The following is a 21026-nucleotide window of genomic DNA, read 5'->3' as shown; positions in this document are numbered from 1 at the left end:
GACATGTTGGTATCTCCCCAAGAGATGGATGCTTGAGATTGATGCATGGGTGATTGTGTGATTCATGCATCTGACATTGCATAGCTTGTGGATATCTGCCCTTACTTCATCAGGGCCCTGCCTTCACAGGGGTAATCGTGGATGGCCGTATGTGTGGACACCGAAAGTATTAGTTGAGCATACCAGGTGCATAGGATGCCCATCCGTGAAATTCTCAAAACTTTCATGGTACCAAGGATTTGCTCCAACGTTGTGACTAGGTGGAATACATGAGCGTACGAGGGCCTTATATCATTAGGCCGCGACTCTCACTGTCGTGTAATCGGTTGGATAGGGGTGTGGCCTTACCTGCCTGGTGTGAGGAGGCATTGCTAGGCTGAGTCTGATCAGCTCATAAATGAGTCCGCTACCTTCAGGCCTTGTTGGTGATTGGTTATCCACAGGTAGGTAGTGAGGTCTCTTAAGCTTGTTTGATTGTGCGGGGTCTGCAGAGCTGTAACGACCTTGGAAATTTTATGCTAATCTTTCCTTAAGTAGTTGTTTTTGGGGTAATTAGCGCTATACTTGATTGCTTGTGAAATTTGCATCAATCACTTTAAATTGTATCTGCATGGCTCAAAACTTGTAGATTAGTTAGCGCTATGTTACTCTGAAATCTGGGATCCATCGCTAAATCCAGTTGTTCTGGGGAATTTTTGGAAGATCTGGATCGGACCTGGACTGCGCGTCGAAAGTCCGATAGCAATGATCTTAGGCTGTTGCGGTCACCTTGTTGGGCTTGACCATCACCTCAAAAATCAAGTCCATGTGATGTTCTGGGTCGATTTGATTGAGTTCGGAGTGAAGAGTGTGAGAACGGTTGGAAATTTAATAAGCTTTTATGAAATTTGAGTCGTGTCGCATGCGCGATGATTTTAAGCAATCTGACCGTTGGATTCTGACCCAATTTCACCCTCTGATCAGGGAAGGTGGCCCAGGCATGTCCTTGTGCTTGTGGACCTGATCGAGATTCTGTGACCGTTGATTTGAGTGTGGTCTGCTACGGCTGATCTGAAGAGCCGGTCGGTACGAAAACTCAGCTTGACCTAGATCCATGGTCAGTGAGCTTAAGTCCAACCTTTCGTGGTTATAGGCCTACCAGAAGTGCTTCGTTGGATCGTGAGAGGCTGGTTTTGATTATACCCTAAGTATACCTTGGCCCTAGGGTTATTTTCATCAATATTAGGCCTATTTATAGTCCTTAAACCCTAGCCTCTTTTCCATACGAATTTTCTCTAACCCTAGCTTGGAAAGAGAGTGGAAAAGAGAGAGAAAGTGAGAGAGAAGTTGGTGAATCATCCTAGATTCTTTCCTGTTCTTCTACATCCTTGAACCTTCACTTTGAATCGTTATTCTGACGATTCTGAGTTCATCCTTGGGTAAGTTAACCTAACCCTAATCTGTGTTAGAGCTTAGAATAGTCTTGGTGTTGTTGTATCTCATTTCTATCCTTGCTTTAGGGTATTCTATCGCCGTTGACGAAGACAACTCGTCTGAAATCAGTTCGGTGTTTCTTTTTTGGCTTAAGGTGCGGACTTTAAGTGTATAGGTTATGGTTTTCAAGGCTTTCAATGCCAGTTAATGATTTATTCCTGTTATGGATGAGATTTCACATGCCAAATGTTATGTTTATATTGCGTTCCCGATATGCATGCGTATATTAAGATTTACGTATTCTATGTGTATGTATAAAGTACTGTATGCGTATAAAATATGAACTTGTGATTGCCATGATTATTTGTCGTGTATGTATGCTAGATAAATGTGCGACAACTCCTTAGCAAAAGGAATTGTCCAAATGTGTGTATTTCAACATACGTCATATATGTTGTTTTTGTATTCTAAGTGTTTGTAGAAATGTCTGAATGATCTAAAGTGTGATATTTGAACCTAGTATGGGCGTTGAGGAGCGATTCTCAACTCTCCCACTAGTGTGTGTGATTTCCTGCTTGCAAGTTACATTCCTTGTTGTTTAAATTCAAGCATTACTTATGCTTACATTTATGTTAAGTTGATATTCTTCAAATGCTTGAGTACCACATGATTGAAGTTGTTGTTCCATTACTGTTCTTCATTTAATACGAATATCTGTTGCAGTGTAATGTGTTTGGGACTATGCATTAGTCTAGGAAATTGGTAATTTGCCTTAAGGTTGTGGCTGAGATTGCTTTCGCCACAAAGGACGAAATTAGACGAACCCGAGCCGTATTAGAGTTGGCGGCAATGGTTTGGCCACGCGGAGTGCTTGCGCACTCTATGTCGTTCAACCCAACGTGCGCTTGTGCTAGTCGAGTTCGTCAAGTAACCCGATTGTCCAATGTATGTTCACCATGTATGGACGCTATTATTTGAATCTAGGATACCGAACTTACCAATGAAATCCTATAAACCATGGTACCTTGATCCGCTAAGACTCATGAGCTGGACATGGTGGTATGGGACACCGTGGCCGAGCTGTCAGCCTACGCTGGGGTGACAAGCCTCCCCGTAGTGACCAGTGAGCAACTAAACTCGTGAGCCGATTATGGTGGTATGGGACACTATATTCGTGCTGTCGGCCTACATTGATTGGTGAAGAGCCCTTTGTAGTGACCTCGAGCATACCTGGATACTGCATTGAGGTGACGAGCCGAACTGTGGTAATAAAGGTGTGATAGGCGTGCATTGATTAGTGACGAGCCCTTTGCTACGACCTCAAATCATATGATCGTATGAGATGCCTAGGATTGACGACCCTAGAATGGATCACTGTTTGGATGGTGATCTGAGGAAGGTATCTTAGCTTCCCAATCCTGCTATATGAAAAGGACTAATAACAACTTGGTAATCATATCCATGCACCGCATTTGCATGTGCTTTGTAGATGTGGCGCACTTTGAGGTGGTGTCATGCGTAACGTAAGATGAAGACGCTGAGGGTGTACGTGTGAGCGCACGCATCATTCTGCATACATCCTTGCATTAACAAGAGTACTTAGGTTATGTTTAATTGTTTTGCTTTATCATTACTGCTTGATTGAACTGATAACATGTTAACCAGTGCCTTATTGTTCCACTAAGTTGATCACTCACTCCCACGTTCTGGGGCGGTGTTAAACACCCACCAGACTCTATCTAAGGTTCTGATGTTGCAGATGTGGATGCGACTTCTGAGGCAGAGCGGGAGGTAGATGATGATGAGGCTGCCTTCTCTTATATGCAGTTTTCAGACGGGTTCTAGCGAGCCTTGCTCTGATGCGCGGGACTCTGGGATTATTTTTGGGATTTAAATGATGTAACTTGATACTTGTAATTTTGTTAAGTAACACTTTCATACGACCTGGTTTGTATATGTACTTCAGGAATCTGCACTTGTACACATATATTTTTATAAGTCTTTCACTTGCTTTCTTCACTTATCCCTGAATTATATCTGTATTTTGGCTTAATCTATTCCATGTTTTATGCACTAATACAGTCAACATACATCCATCATTAAATATGTTGCATAAGTGATGTTTTGGAACTCGGGAGCTGAGTTATGCTCGACCCTCGAATTTCAGGGCGTTACAAGAGCGGCAGTCATTCAGCAGTATAATGGACCCTGGGGATTTTCTTATGATTGGAAATGTACTTGACTTATGGTTTGGATATGAGCACTGACATTACTTGCATCGCATTAGCATTGGCTGTACAAGCCCCTTCATGCATTGCCTTGGTATGGCACCCATTACTCATTGCATCGCGTTCATGGTAAGCCTTGGTAAGGCTAGTGATATGCTTATTGATCATGCTTCTCTCCTTATACCTCCTACTATTCTTTTGTGCACCATTGACATATACTTTCACCAACCTCTAAGCTTCTATAAGCTTATGCACGATTGATACGTGCAGGAGACTCTAGGTAGGCACCGTAGCAGCAGAGCATGGAGTAGAGTTGAGCAGTGAGGACTCCAGTGTTGCTGATTTCTCTCTCTTTTCCTTTTATTCTCATGGATGTCCTTTTGGACCTTATGGATGATTGTAAAAGTTTAAATTTATAGTGAATTTTGTGATGTGTGCCTTTGTTATTCTCAGATGTACTTGCTGTGATCTTGGGTATGCTCATACTGGAAATGATTATACTGTTATGAAAATCCTCCTTATAGGATCCTAGGATCAGAACCTGCCTCAGGAGCCAAGAATAGGGTACTATGGAGGCTGTTACGGCCAGAACTGGCCATCGGGTTTCTTGTGATTCCGGTTATCGAGTCTGGGGCATGACAGCACTATACCAGTTTAGGGCAATTCTTCGAATTGTGGCATCCACCAGTTAACTTCAAGTACAGGCACGATATTTAGCATGGTCCCCATTTCCCTAATCATATCATCATCAAAATCTTGGGAGTGGGCTAGGCACGTCTTTAGAGGGTTAGAGGATAAGGTCAAAAGTGTTTTATCTTCCACGAAAGGGTCAATCATATTAATGTCGTGGAAATCATCATCAACTTCTAAGTGTTTGCTTGTGTTGAAAAAGATATTCAACTCCAATGTTATATTCCCCAAAGACATACTCATGACTCTATTCCTATAATTAATGATTGTGTTTGAAGTGACGAGGAATGGGTGACCAAGAATCATGAGAATTTGAGTGCTCATGTTACTGATGGGTTGTGTATTTAGGATGATAAAATCTACCGAGTAGTAGAATTTCTCAACCTGGACTAACACATCCTCAATTACCCCTCTCGATTGTGCGATCAGCAAGTTGTAGTGTAGTTAGGGTGGGTTTCAATTCACCTAAACCTAACTGTTTGTAGATCGAGTAAGGAATCAGATTCACGCTCACTCCTAAGTCAAGAAGTGCATGATCAATTCGGTAATTCCCAATTACACAAGGTATGGTTGGGCTACCGGGATCTTTATATTTCTGTGGCACATCTTGCTTTATGATGGCACTCACTTTTTCAGTTAAAAAGATTTTCTTTTAAATATTATGCCATCTTTTGGTCGTATAAAAGTCTTTCAGAAATTTGGCATATGAAGGTATTTTTTTTAATCCCATCAAGTAGAAGAATATTGGCCTTTACTTGTTTCAACACCTTTAGAATGTCTTTAGAGTTAGAGAAAGGTTTTGGTGTAACCAACTGTTGGCGGAATGGGGCAATCGGTTTGCCATGAAGTTCGGGTTCCAATTCTTGTGGAGCAGTGCTAGGTCTATCATCGTTGTCCTCTTCTGGGTCCTTAAGATTTTCAGCCATAACTGGAATAGTTTTGTCAATGGTCTTCCTACTCCTAAGAGTGGTGATAGATTTAGCTTACTTCATCTAATTTGAAGAGCTTGGATCACTTATTTCGTATTGTAGTTTAGGATTGGGGAGAGGTTGAGCAGGAAGTATCTCCCTTTCTATAACCATAACACATGAATCCATCTTTTGCATATATTTTGTCAGTTCACATATTGCTTGAGTAAGCTCCTGAGTTTGTGTGGAATTTCAAACCGGTTCTTCTTAAGGTTTTCCTTGATTTGGAATTTGATTGAAGAAACCTTAAGGGCCCGTTTGGACGGGTGGATTCGAACGGTAACGGACGACTTTAGATGGATTGCAGAGTCAAATCCCACCCCATACGAAAGACGACGCGTTTGGGATACGCGAGAGGATAAGAACGCAGCCACAGGCGAGGGATTCTTTGTGGGATTAGGTAATCCCTTCGGATTGGCGACTCTGGAGGTGGATTGCGTCTCAAGGCCATCCCAATCCCTCCGCATGCAGTCGGTCGTTGGGACTATGGGATGGGATTGGAGAGCCAGGGTGGGAGTAATGGTGGGAGATATGGCGGGAGTGATGGCGGGAGGTGATTTTTCGCGGCCAAACGGGGCTATAAATTCAGGTATTGTGTGGATCGCGATGGCCATGAGTTCCTCCATCATCGTTGCCATCGCCGTCTGACGGTTGGGCTGAGGGCAGAGGTACAACTTCTTCCTCCCTCTCGAAACCCTCATGTATGTCAAACCCTCATGTGCAGCCCGTAAGATAGCCCTTCGAAATGCATGGCTATTGTCTGCTTTCTGCCATGGCTTCCGGTTAGGGGATTTTTATTGTGCATGTTTAATTTCGGCTAGGGAACTGATAAATACACTGTTATATTTACTCTTTTTCTCCTTTAATCTTCCTTTGGTCACTGAATAAATTGGATTATCTCAAATTTCACTGCTAATATTATGGATTTTGGGGGTTTTTAACATGTTGCTTTCTCAATCCATTTACTCCCCCAAAAAATGGGGTTGTTGGGTAATTTGCAATCGTTTTCCTGTGTTTACATCGATTTTGCGTTAATCCTGCTATGGTTAGCACAGAATTTTTGGAAATTTCATTTTGACGCTGCTCATGGCTTAGGGATTTTGGGGGTTTTGGACTATCGATGTCTCAAACCATGAATTACCTTGAAAATGGGGGTATCTGGATTTTGGGAGTCTTGTGTTATTTTTTATGTAAAACTTATAGATTTCAACTGAAGCATGGGTAAAGATGATCAACTTGGGATTGCACAGATTTTTCAGTCCATGGAGTCTACATTATCCTCCATATCCATCAATGAATTTATCTATAGCTAGTAGTGTTTTCAGTTCTTCAATACTATTGGATTCCAACTACATATACACAGTTGGATTCATTCAACTACATAGTGTCTTTCGATGCCTAATGCTTTGAGTTTTTTTTTTTATATAAATTTGTTGCTAACTCGTAGCCTGGTTTTACTGAATAGAAGGTCATTGATCTCGAACCTTGCATTTGATAAGGATCTCTGGTATGTTCCTTTCAACTATCTTACTTTATTTCTGTCCGATTAATTGCATTTCCTATTCATATCTGATTCTGTCAATGGATGTTAATGTAATGGTATTGAGCTGAGCTTTCTCTTTAATTTCATTCTGGACTTGTTTGCAATAGTTGGGCTTTGCATATATGTTGGCTATGATCATATATTATCGGTAAAGCCTGTTTTAAATTCTTGAGTAAGGATTCTTCTCTTACATCATGAAATCCACTGTTACCATTATTTCCACTGTTACCTATGGTAAGAAGTGAAGGACCAATGAAATAGGCCACCGTGTCTTTTACTAGAAGAAATGATGAATTTTCCTTAAAGCAGGTCCTGTTTGCATAGCTGAAACTTTTTAGTAGGGAAAAAGGCAGCTGAGCAAACATTTAGCTGTTTTGTTAAATCCTTTTTTCTTCTTGCAAGCTTTTTGAAGAAAACAAGAAGAGAAATGTGGTTGTATGGACAACTCTTTTAACTGGTTATGGCTCAAACATTAAACATGAAAGTGCATTGGAAGTTTTTTTTAACATGTCAAAGGTCAGGATAGAGCCCAACCAGTCCACTTTCACCAGTGTATTGAATTCATGCTGTAGGCTAGAAGCTTAAATTTCTCTTGGAGCTTGCACTTAAATTCTTGATAGAGGCAGTCTACATTCACTACCTCATTGAATCAGGACCCATCCATTGATATGAGGTTTGAGCACTATGCATGACTGTAGGATTCATACAGTTTCCACTTCTTTATATGTCTTTCAGATTCTTCTCCTTCTGCAATGTAAGACAATTAAATGATGGTTTCAAAGTGTTTCAACAACATAATAACAAAAAGGAGCTTAAGCACTATTTTCTCTATTGAATTCTGTTCGTATTTTCATGTAAATGTAGGAAAAAAATATGAGATATACTGATCTGGCACGCAGCATTACGGTGGGCCATCTAGAGACCACATGTGCCCATGTGGCACACTTGTGCGGTTCCAAGCACTACATTGTGCAGGTTCCACTTTGTAGATGCCCTGGTCCAAAATTTAAGTGATTCATTCATTGAATGAGATAGAATGTTTGTAGATTTTATTTAGTCATCCATTTGTTTTGGGAACCTATTGGCAGGTCTGATTTTTGGGCTAGGACTGCTACAGAACTTGATTCATGAGGTACATGCACACACACATGTAGGGTTACAGAACATCATAAAAATCTGTTTAAATCTTGGGATGAATACTTGACAGGAGATATGATCACCTACAACCAGTTACATGTAGCCCCAATCTAAATTTATATTCTTTCTTTAACCCTTCAAAATATTGGAATAACTTTCTGGATTGGTGGAAAGGAAAGGTGGTTATTCCCAAATAACCTTTTGAAGATTTGCTTGGATGTTGGCCAAGAGCTGTGGGTCTGAAGGGACTTGAACCTCTGCTTGAGAGCTCAACATCCCCTTCAAAATGACATGAGCTTCATCTCTGTCAGCCTTGATGAATTCCTAAAAAATCCTCATCGATTCTTCCATTATGTCCCCTAGCATTCTGCCTGTAACCGCATCGTTTCCTCCACTGCTATCCACCATTTTCTCCTTATTCGAACAGTACTACAATGCAAGCAGACTTAGTAAAAATTTATAAATAAGACAGGTAATGATCACACACTGAAAGGGAAGAAATGGAGATGGATATAAAAGGTAAAATGGGTGTAGGTGAAGTGGGGGCAGTGGTCTAAAGTTTTTTTTTGGCCTGTTTGATTGTTGTTATGTGAATCTTGCTTAAGAGATCTGCTTGATATCTCGGAATCTATAGACTTGTGTTTGAATGGTTTCATTGTTTTTATTTTCATTTGCTATAGTCCTGACTTATCCTATAACAATATTTCTGGACGTGTCACAACAAATCTCATCTTTTGGTGTGGTTTAATAGGAGGCTTCCTAATTTACATAAAATGCCTTTTACTTTGCTTAACACCCATCTCATGTCCTTTTATATTGCATATTTTAATCATCTCATGCTCTTTTATATTGCATATTTTAATAATCTTCAATAACTATATGCCCGCACTTGTGGGTGGGTGTGGCTGTGGGTGTCTATTGGAAATGCTTACTTCCCATCACAGCCAATCATTGATCAGGACTGTTCATTCCATTTGTTTGTGCCATTATGTGCATGCCATGTCTAAAAAATCATACTGGCCAGATGATCCTAACTCTCTAAATGTGGGCCATTTTGTTACAGCCATCCATTTTTTACAAGCTATAGATTAGATGGTTAGCATCACAAGCTATAGCGCTTATTTGACATCATAAGCAATCCATGATGGGGCCTATGGTAGATGTTTGAGATAATGATTGGACCTGTTCCCACTTTGTTTCTCCATCAATCTTGACTCTTCATTTTCAAACCATTAATCTGATGATTAGGATCATTCCTGTATTTATATACTTGAATGGATGGTCCAAATTAACGATTGGCCATACCATATATCAATTTAATGTTTTGGGGGCATTGCTAATGTCCCTGTGAAGGTGGGGATGCTAGCATTCCTATGCATATATATGGGAAATGCTAATGTCCCCAGTTTGGCCAGTTGTCAATCTAGACCATCAAAATGTGGGTCAACCATTCTGCTCTGGTTGGCATTTTGTTACAAATGTCCATTTTTTATGAGCAATATACATACATACAAATAGTGGGAGGGGTTTGCTAGGCCCACACACCTGTATAGTGCTGCTCATCATCTACACGCTACAAGTAGGTGCAACATGGTACTGTACCAGATCTGAGCTTTTTAGCAGAAGTGACCTTTATGTATTTCCATGGAAATCACATATGTTAAAACAAAAAGGTTATTTATGGTTCTTTTCCACAAATTTGCTCCAACGTGACATTTTTCTTTCCAGATCTACTTTTTGGGATTCCTTCCACTAGTCCAAACAGACTTGACATTTTGAGAACCACCATTACCCATCTTATGCTATGTGCATGTAAGTTCCAAATAGTAGTTGTATGATCCTTGTAACTAGGTGGCATTGCCACTCCAAATCATGCTTTAGACTCATGCCCCATTCCTGCTTTCTAACTGTTGATACTTGCTAACATTTTTTAATAGATGTTTCCTCACCTCCAAACCTAAATCTGCACGGAAACATATATATAGGAACGGACACCTTGATACTAAATCGCATCGAGCTGGGGATCTTCTTGGAAATGGGAAGATCTAGGATAGGCAGCTGGCTGCTTTGAATTGTGCTTCATACAATTGCATTCCAAACATATTGGAATTCTCCCTACAAAATATAGGCATCAAACATATGGATTCTTCAGATGAGGATGAGATGAAGAGGGTAATTATGTCTCAAGCGGTGTCAGCTTGTGTACAGGCTGTTGGGGAATATTGTCGCTACTACATGTTCAAAAAACTGGCGCGTCATGGGGATGATGAGCGAGTGAAGTTCATCAATTCTATTATTCGGGCTAGCAATGGAGATTGTCTAGATCAACTTAGGATGAATCGAGATTCATTTTTTGAACTATGTACGCTGATACGCGAGAAGATAAGACTCCATGATACTCGTAATGTTAGTCTTGAAGAACAAGTAGTTATTTTCCTACACACATTGGGGCACAATGTTCGCAACTGGGTTTTAGGTCACAGATTTATTCGATCAGGAGAGACTGTTAGTTGGCACTTTCACCGTGTTCTAACGACAATTGTATCACTATACCCCGATTTAATTAAATCAGCCGGAACAGAGACGCCGTTGGAGATCCAAACAAATCTAAATTGGTCTGCTTACTTTCAGGTAATTTTCCAGTAGGTCTGTCTTCCAAGTTTGTAATTTTCACTTCAATTCAATGTGTGGTCCTTTCATGATAATTGGTTCGCATGGTTTAGGATTGCCTTGGTGCAATTGATGGAACACACATTCCTGCACATGTTCTAGCGGTTGACCAGGCGAGTTTTCGCAATCGTAAAGGGGTCCTCTCCCAGAATGTCCTGGCAGCCTGTTCATTCGATATGAAATTTACATATGTATTGGCTAGTTGGGAGGGTTTTGCTTCAGATGCGAGGGTGCTACACAATGTAATGACTCGATCAGATGATCCCTTGATTGTCCCAAATGGTACTGCTTATATGTTAAAACAGTGTTAGTCTAATTTATAACTATGATTGCATCCGATTTTTGACTTAATGGAACTATGATTCGAGTGTGTAGGAAAATATTACGTTGTCGACGTTGGATACGCTCATTCACCTGGTTCCATGGCTCCATACCGGGGCGTTCGATATCACTTATAGGAGTATCGAACCGGGAGAGCGCCTGCAAACATGAAGGAGCTGTTTAATTATCGACATGCATAATTGCGCAATGCAATCGAGCGTTGTTTTGGTGTTTTGAAAGGCAGATTTCCCATATTGAAGAGCGCTATATAGTATGAATTTCAAACACAAGTCCAAATTGTGATAGTATGTTGTGTCCTACACAATTATATACGTACCGAAAATGAGTCTCGACTGGACAGCGATTTCGTTGGTATATCTGCAGCCGATGGGGTGGCTATCCCGACACCTGTAGAGGTATCAACTAATGATGAGCGTCAATGGTCCATTTGAGTAACTCGGCGTGAAAAAGATGCTTGGAATCGAGTATGCGATAACATTGTAGCTAGAATGTGGGCAGATGCTCAGCACAATAGTAGGAGTCGATAGTCGATACTTCATGTGTCATTTACATTACATTAGTTGGATGATAGTATATTTCAAGTTTACTTAACTTTAAATTTTTGGAAATATAATCACCCAGTTACATTAGTTGGATGATAGTATATTGATAATGATCAATGAATTTATCCCTTTTTGGCGTATATGTTAATAGATGTTGTTTTCACGATTATGATTGACATTGGTAAAATATCATACATACTCCGTATTCAGGTGAAATGACAGACTCCTTTAATGTTACATCAACACCGACCTAATCACCCATAAGAACACCGCCGGTTCCCACTCGAAGTTCTCTGCATGGGAAGACGGTGAAATCTTTAGCGGAGCCTCTATCCAGGCCGCAAAGATCAAATGGACTACTGCTATGGATCAAATTCTGTTCGACACATTTATCGAACAAGTTGCATTAGGGCGTAGAGCTGATAATGGTTTTAAGCAGGAGGCATACCAAATTGCGGCTGAAGAAGTTACGAAGCATACTGACGTAGCCGTCCAGTGGCAAAACGTGTCGAATCGGTTGAGATATTATAAAAGAGAGTATAATGCAGTGAAAGACATGCTAGCAGTGAGTGGGTTTAGTTGGGACAATGAGAGGATGGTGGTCACGGCTCCAGATGAAGTCTGGGAGGAGTATCTTAGGGTAAGTTTTACTGATTTTTAAAATCCCATCATACATCTCTATGTAGTTTTAGCCCTTAATTACAACTGACTTATTCATATGACAGTCTCACCCACGTGCCGAATGACTCCGAGGGAAACGCATCGAAAGGATGGATGACCTTGCAGTAATTTGCGGATCTGACCAGGCCACCGGACGCTATGTGCATGGCAGTAGGAGTATGGCTGCATCAGCATCATCTTCTCATCTTCAGCGAGATCTTAATGAAGTATGGAGAGAGGTTGATGATATGGATGATACTATTGACCTATCAGAGGATTATGTAACAGACTCCACAGGGACCATTCCATTACCATCGGACAGTCCTGTGATAGGACATCATGACTCCCGCAGTACTCCCACTCACACTTCTAATTCTGATGTTAACTGAGGAGGGACAGGTATACAGAAACGTTCGCGCCCTCCTCGTCCCTATGATGTACTGGGGACCTCTCTACAGACCATAGCCAACTCAATGATGAAATTTGGGCTTGGCGAAGAGGTCAATCGCACAAGCAAGGTTCTTGATGTGCTAGAAGAGGTGAAAGGCCTGACTAGCTCTGAACTTCTTGAAGTTGGTCAGATCCTGAGTAAGGACAAGTCACTTGCGTCGTTCTTTGTCAGTCTCCGACCCGAGCGCCGAATGGAGTGGTTAAAGAAAACACTCCGTGATCACTTTGGTGATGGAGGTGTTGGACCTGTCTGACATTGAATGAATGGTTGTCTTAATCTGCTTTTAAAATTGGGCATGTAATAACTTTCTATTGTTGGTGTGTTTGGTTTGGTTTTTTTTTTTTTTTTTTTAACTGCTACTTTGGACTTTGATGTGCTGATTTTCTGGGATTATCATTACTACTATGACTTTTGTGATTATGACTATATCAGATTATTTGTTACTTGTGCTTTCGTATATCTACCAAAATGTATGCATTATGCACGTTAAGCCGGAACGGAGCACACACTTGATTTACTGGAGGATGGTACGTATAACGACCTTTTCAATTCTTGTTCAGGGTAAATAATTCATATTTGGATTTCTTATGTTTCTCCATAGCATCAAGTTGCTACCATAATCAACAATTTGAAACGTTTGTCATCACTAACCCTCACATTTCAATGCAGATGGGTAAAGAGAAGTATTATGTTGTCCAAGTTGGACGTCATCCTGGTATATACGTCACATGGGACGATGCACGAGTAGAAGTGGAGGGATACAGTGGGGGCAGACATAGGGCCTTCAAGAATTGGAAAGACGCTATGGCATGTTGGGAAAGTTATTTCGGAAAGGCTAGGGAACCGTCCAGACCTGTTACAGATTATCCTATTCGTCAGGTTGCTGCTTCATTTGCTGAGGTGGACATCCATCACACGACCGCCTCCTCTATTCGACAGATGACACAACCAACCACGGTTGTGGTGGAGAGGGCAACGTCGACTGACAATCTTGGGCTATCGGACAGCGAGAAACTCGTGGCCCTTTTGGTTGGCGTGTTGGTTGTTTTCTTTTCGTTGCTTATAATTTTCAAATTTTAGAAATTATTGGTGTTGTACTATTGAGTATCGCACATTATGGATTTTTTAGGTTCTACTAGATTTTTTTTAGCATACTGACTTACTCAGTATGCTACCATACTGAGTTAACTCTGTTTAGACTTGCCACCAAATTTTTTGCATCTTATTTTTTGGATGGAAACCATCAAATTGGCGAACCGATGGAATAATGATTTGCACCGCTGAAATTTTGATCATGTGGACCATAACTTAGTCCGCAACACAGAATAATGATCTCCACCGTTGAAACCATTAATCAGGACTATTCTGATAATTATTTTACTGCCAAATGATTGTAGGATAAAATTACCATGGATAAAGGAAAAAAAATTAATATCATCCTTCATATCTTACTTCTACAGAAACAGTGGTAATTGACTGTTAAAAACTCTGTGGGCCACGATGCACAAAAGAAAAATGGATGGGGTTGATACATCCAAGTCTGTATGAACTTAGCAACAGTTTGGATGACAAATAAACATTATACTAAATGCTAGTGGTTGCCTTGCAACGACTATTTCCAGTGGTGTGGTGCGCCAGAGATTTGGAGTTGCTTCACTTTTGGACCGATGCTATAAAATGATCTGGCAAAACTGATGGAAAATGGAGATATATAATCCGTACATGGAGGTTGGCCCCAGGGTAATGGTTTTTCAGCAAATGATTTCTTCCGAAAACTCGAAATGAACTACTACAAAGGATGGACGGAGTGGATACAATGCATGCATCCTGGTGGACCCCACAGTGGGGAGGCCATACGGAATCCCCTGGAGGAGTAACAAGGCATGAGGGTCATCAAACAGCTGGGTGCACATTTGCCAATTCCAAACACCTATTATGGTGTATTATCCTGGAATGAATGGGATTGAAGCCTAATCCCATGCCTGTCCAAACAAGATGGATTGTTGCAATCCCTGGATTACCCTAACCATCCAAACACGCATATGTAATGGGTGTAGGATCAAGGAAGTCAATGGGATCAGGGACAATCCACTGCCAAGCATTAAAGAGCCTTGGGATATGTGCAATCCATCCAAAGCCATGACAATCCCTTTTAATCCAACCGTCCAAACGGGCCCTAAGGGGTAGCAGTTTGTCCATTCCTCCAACTGAAGTTTGGATGATTTCTCCAACTAGGATTGTATGTATTGGAGGTAGATCCATTGAAAGGTCTTTGTTAATTGTTCATGGCATTAAATTCCTCATTCAGCACATCTTGAAAGGCAGGTATTGTTGGACAATTTTCAATTGTGTGAACGTTGCAATCACAAATACCGCAAACAGTTTCCATAATCCTATCCTTCTTTAGTTCCATGGCGTTGAATTTCCTTATGAGATTAACCACTTTATCATTGATATCATCTTCCTCTTTCAGAAGGTATATTTTGCTCCTTTCCTTTGATTGAGTGGGCCTGGAAGTGGTGCTTGATTTTGGGTAGGTGTCCCATGATTTTGCATTTTTACCAAGTCTGTCTAAGTAGTCCCACACAACATCGACATTTTTATTCATGAATTCCCCATTGCACATTGTCTCGACCAAATGGCACTTGGAAGATGTCAGACCATCATAGAAAAGGTGTGTAATGCGCCACATTTCAAAACCATATTGTGTGCTTGAGCTGACAAGATCCTTGAATTGCTCCCAACATTAGAAGAATGTTTCATCCTCCTTTTGGGCAAAGTTCATGATTGACTTCCTAAGGGTGTTCGTTTTATAATGTGGATTTTTTTTTTATGAACTCCCTTATCATGTCATTCTATGTGCCAATAGATCGGGGATGTAGTGAATGCAACCACATCTTAGATTTCTCTTTCAAAGAAAAGGGAAAGAGTTTCAGTTTGATCGTATCCTTAGACACACTAGGAAAATATAAAGTGGTGATAATCTCGTCAAACTCTTTCAAATGTAGATATGGACTTTCAAATTCAAGTCCATGAAATTTTGGAATGAGTTAGATCACCCTTGACCTAATATCCATGTCCCGTATTTTTTGAAAAAACCATGCATGAGGGTGTACTCACCCCAGCTGGTTGTAAATAGTCTCATGAAGTATTCTTAAATCCCTAAACCTAAACCTATACCTAATCTTAATTTCAACTCCCTAACTGTGAGACCCGACCCGAGTTCGCATGTGTGCATGTGTGTGTATGAGTATGCATTCCGTCCATCTTGATCCCGCGGTCCTACCGGTCGAATCCCGGCGACCCGTGACCCTTGGATAGTGTTTGCGGTCATCCGTGAGCCCAGTCATGAAGACCCGACTCGGATCGAGTTGAGACCTATACCATTGTGACCGTATCGTCGTTGCGATTCCAACGACGCGTCTTGTGCATTCATCTGACTTATAGATCAAAAGTTGTGAGCATTTCATCATGTGGTCCACTTTTTGTACAAAAGCATATGGACCACTCTTAGGCACAAGTTCCCATGCACACCACCCACACACACTACAATTCCCATGGAATAAACACTACCCATCCTAAACACTACCCACACCTAACCTACCCTAGCAAGCATTGTTTGTATCACCATAGGTTATGATTTCTTTCTCTAACCAAGGAGGGAGAGTAATGATGACTCCCCTACAACCTTTCCTTTCTCTCTCTCCTCCTTCATTCTCTCATTTTCCTCTTCCATGGAAGAATTTCCAGCCCTCCCTCTCCCAATTTCCAGCAATTTTCCCTTCCTTTCTTCCTCCATCTAGCCATCACAAACTCATCTTGACCATTGAACCTTTAAGCTTGGAGCTTGGAGTACCTAGTGTTGGTGGTAGCTTGAAGATTCAAGGTGGGTGATTATAATTGTTGATCTTATTTTCTACCCTTTGATCTTTTTTTCTTTCTAGATGGATCATATGGGACCCACCAATCCATGGTGGGGATCCCATTTGATCTCATGGATGTGGCCCTTTGGCCCATCCTACATGCATGTCATGATCCATGATGGGGCCATTCTCCATGGACCCCATCATGATGTATTTTATAATCCACTCCATCTTAAGGTCATCTAGACCCTAAGGATCATGTTGGGATGGCATCCCAACCATCCATAACAATTATATATCATGCATGTAGTGATTTTATGTTGCATGTAAAATCAATGTAGTTGTATGGGTATGATTCACTCTTGGGAGGGCCCACTAGTGGCGGGGCCCTACCCCCATGGCCGGATTACTCTCTTTCCTTCTTCTCTTTTCTCTGATGTATGGATGATAGTGTGTGTGTGGCCCATTTATAGTGGGCCTTGGATGTCCCAAAATAAATAAAAATAAAAATCCAGCAAGGTGGGATGCTCTTATCACCTAACTCCATGATCATCGGACACCTTAATCAAATGCATGCAAGTGTCCTAGTTCTAGTATGTGATTTGGACTTATGTGGGGCCCACTGAGGAAGACCACACACCTTTTTATGGCTGGGATTATTGAGATATAGGCTGATGTGTCCAGCCATGTATTGCTGTCCAAAAACTTGGACTGTTGCATGGATTGTCATGTTCAATCTTTGGCATGGATTTTTGGATCATGATTGTCATTATTTTCTTTATAAGTATGGAGTGTAATGAGAAGGTGTGGACCCCACCATGAGGTGTGATGGGTCATACCTCAGATGGTCCATGATATGGTACCCAAAAAGGAGGCCCATAGGGGTGGGCGGTCCACCTTGTTGGGCTGTCCAACCCACATGTATGGAGGGAAAACATACACTTCAGCTTGGTTTCTCTGAAGGATGGGCCACTTTTATGGACCCCACCTTACTTTATTTTATGAAGAAAATACTAAACCTCCATTTTTCCCCTCTTGGATGAAGGTTGGGCCCACCTTATTGGGTAAACAATGCATGGACAGCAACATCCCTTCCTGGACAGATTGAAATTCTTAATTTAATTAAAATATTTATGAGTATCCAAAAATCATAAAATTTTACAGAGAGGTGGTTCACTTATGGTAGGACCCACCTACAAAATTTTGGGGCCAATGGACACCTGTACACACCATGGTGGTGGCTGGACTGGCCCATTACAATACAGTGTCCAGATCAGTCCGATTTTTAGGACAGATTGATTTCTTTAAATAAATTAAAACATTTATATATGTCTAAAAATTCTGAAATTTTATGGAGATATGTTCCACCCATTCTAGGACCCACTTACCAAATTTCAGGGCCAACGGACCTCTGTGTACACCGTGGCAAGGGCCGGACTGGCCCACCACGTTGGGACGTCCAGGTCAGTCCGATTTTCTGGACAGTCTATTTTATTTAAACAAATTAAAATATTTCTAAGTGTCCAAAAATCTTAAAATTTTGTGGGGTAGTAGGTAACCTATGGAAGTATCACTCTGTAAAAGTTCAGATCCAAAATACATATCAGATGCCCGTGGTGTGGCTGGAAGTGGACTGCTAGGCAGGGACACCCAGGCTGGGGCATCTAGCCCTGCTTCGTGGGCCCACCTCGATGTGTTGAATGTCCCACCACCCATCCATGTAGGGTCCTTAGGGGATGGATCATACTTGCCCCCTTTTTATTCAATTAGAACACATTAGGTGGATTTTTGGGCCATATACCCCAGGCCCATAGGACTGCCTACACATGGGACATCCCTGCCTTAGGCTACTGCTGGGCTTGCATTCTAACAGTCTGGCCCATTTCATATATGTATTGTATATCCTCTCTCATCTGGTGGGGCCCACAGTGATGTGTGTGAGCCATCCAAAATTAATTATACTAAGAAATACTTCTAATGCTGAACTCCAACCAACCTAGAAATTTGGGTGGGCTGGAATTTGGCATTGAGCCCAATAACTGTTGCCTATAGATGTTCTTTGGGACAATATGGCCCACTAGATTTGAGGATGATTTATGTCAGTATCTTATCATCTTAATTTTTATTTTTGGGCTTAATTAGTGTATGATTAAAGGCCCATCCCAAATAGGATTCTTCTTGGGCTAGTCTCTTAGTTAAGTAAGGGCCTTATAGCCTTGGTTGGTGGAACTTTTGATAGGCCCATTGAACCCTTGGGTCCTATATTTACCATGTCATTGTGATGGGCCTTATGGGCCAAATACTCAAGTAGTTGGGCCCTTGTTTGCCCACTATAATAAATCCATACTTGGGCCGAGATGTGAGGCCCAACTTACATGTGTTAAAAATTTAAGAATTTCCCATATGTTGGGATAATGGGCTGCCCATTAGGCCTACTACAATGAATGAACCTATGACCCTTATGGTTGGGCCCTAACCTTGCTTAAGGGCCCACCAGGTTGCCTTTGTTTTTGGGCTTAGTGTATGGCCCACTAGGCCATGGGTTGATTGTGCCTTGGACCTTTCTTTACATATATAGTAGGCTACCTTTTGGGACCCAGTTGAGGTTGGATGTCCTCCTTGGTGGCCCTAAGGTAGGCCCATAGAGGCCCTTATAGGTAGTTAAAGGCCCACCTTGGGCCTGGCTAGGACCGTTCCTCAATAAGATTTTGACTCTCTTAGTTTGTGGGCCATCCCAAAGTACTGGGCTCCCACTAGAGGACTTCTTTTCTTCTTAGAATAACTGTCTATGTGCCTAGATCTTGACCCTCCTTGGGACGAATGATTCCATATTCCACAGGTAGCAACTTACATCATTGCGACCCATATGCATCATCTGTATGAATTGATTGAATTGTATGATGGTCATTGAGGGATGGCGTTTCTTTCCTTATGCACATCGAGTGCCTGAAACTTGTACATGATCTGTGTGTGCGACTCATGCATTGGCATCGCTTTTCATGATGATATCGCCCTTGCTTCATCAAGGCCTTACCTCCCAGGGACATTTGTGGATGGCCTCATGTGTGGATACCGAAATATTACTTGAGTATACCGGGTGCATAAGATGCCCATAAGTGAGATTTTCAAAACTTCCATGGTACCAAGGATTTGGTCCAACACCGTGACCAAGTGAAAACTATGAGCGCACGAGGGCCTTATACCGTTAGGCCGCAACTTCCACTTTCATGTAGTCGGTTGGATAGGGGTGTGGCCTTACCTGCTTGGTGTGAGGAGGCATTGCTAGGCTTAGTCTGACCAACTCGTAAATGGGTCCGCTACTTTCAGGCCTTATTGGTGATTGGTTGTCCATAGGTGGGTAGTGAGGTCTCTTACGCTCGTTTAACTGTGTAGGGTCTATAGAGCGGCAGTCATTTAACATTGTAATGGACCCCGGTGATTTCCTTATGATTGGATATGTACTTGATATATGGTTTGGATATGAGCACTTGCATTACTTGCATCGCCTTAGCATTGGCTGTGTAAGCCCCTTCATGCATTGCCTTGGTATGGCGTCCTGTACTCATTGCATCGCATTCATGGTAAGCCTTGGTAAGACTAGTGATATGTTCATTGATTATGCTTCTCTCCTTATACCTCCTACTATTCTTCGGTGCACCATTGTCACACACTTACACCACCCTCTAAGCTTCTATAAGCTTATGCACGATTGATACGTGCAGAGACTCTAGGTAGGCACCGTAGCAGCAGAGCGTGGAGTAGAGTTGAGCAGTGAGGACTCCAGTGTTGCCGATTTCTCTCTCTTTTCCTTTTATTCTCATGTATGTCCTTTTGGACCTTTTGGATGATTGTAAAAGTTCAAATTTTTAGTGGATTTTGTGATGTGTGCCTTTGTTATTCTCAGATGTACTTGCTGTGATCTTGGGTATGCTCGCATTGGAAGTGATTATATTGTTATGAAAATCCTCCTTGTAGGATCCCAGGATCGGAACCTACCTTAGGAGCCGAGCAGCTGGTTGTAAATAGTCTCATGAAGTATGAGGCGGGGGTGCTTAAGGCACCTCTTTCTCATCCTGGATTTCCTCTACCCTAGGTTGGGGTGGATTTGGAGGTTGATTGGCTAGTTGATTTGCAGCTATAACTTCGATTAACTCTATAGATCTCAAGTGATGTCTAATCCTATGATGGATAGATAACCCCTCAACCAATCCTCCTTCATTCAAGAGATGTCGAGTGTTGTCACAGATCCACTTGGGCATGAAACACTTTCAACACTCAATTTCAGAATCTATCCTAAACGTAAAAAGAAAAAGGAAAATAGAAATCTACAAATAGAAAGAGAGAAAATTAGAAAGAAGTTACCAAATTAGAAGTTTCTATGTTAGGATTCAGCAAAAGAAAAAAGAAAGTGAATTAGTTTCTAAAAAAATAACCTAGTTTCTAAAAACAAAAGGAAGGTTTTTAAAAACAAATTAGGAAAGTTTTTAAATCTAGAAATAAAAAGAAAAGTTAATTTTTA

The 21026-nt window shown here is 41.4% G+C and overlaps 1 long non-coding RNA gene across 2 annotated transcripts; it reads left to right on the top strand.

Annotated features, from left to right (window-relative positions):
* Positions 1-5758: 5758 nt before the first annotated feature.
* LOC131234951 (uncharacterized) lies at positions 5759-11871 on the top strand. 2 transcript variants are annotated; one of them, XR_009165850.1, is made up of 3 exons: positions 5759-5967; positions 6747-6806; positions 11744-11871. It is a non-coding gene; the product is annotated as an uncharacterized LOC131234951 (long non-coding RNA). The 2 variants fall into 2 exon arrangements; XR_009165851.1 differs by lacking the exon at positions 11744-11871 and adding an exon at positions 9917-10013.
* The last annotated feature ends 9155 nt before the right edge of the window (positions 11872-21026 follow it).

This window comes from Magnolia sinica, chromosome 19 (genome assembly GCF_029962835.1).
Source record: "Magnolia sinica isolate HGM2019 chromosome 19, MsV1, whole genome shotgun sequence".
Taxonomy (NCBI): domain Eukaryota; kingdom Viridiplantae; phylum Streptophyta; class Magnoliopsida; order Magnoliales; family Magnoliaceae; genus Magnolia; species Magnolia sinica.
Note: the sequence above shows the minus strand (reverse complement) of the source record. Positions and strands in the feature narration are given on the sequence as shown.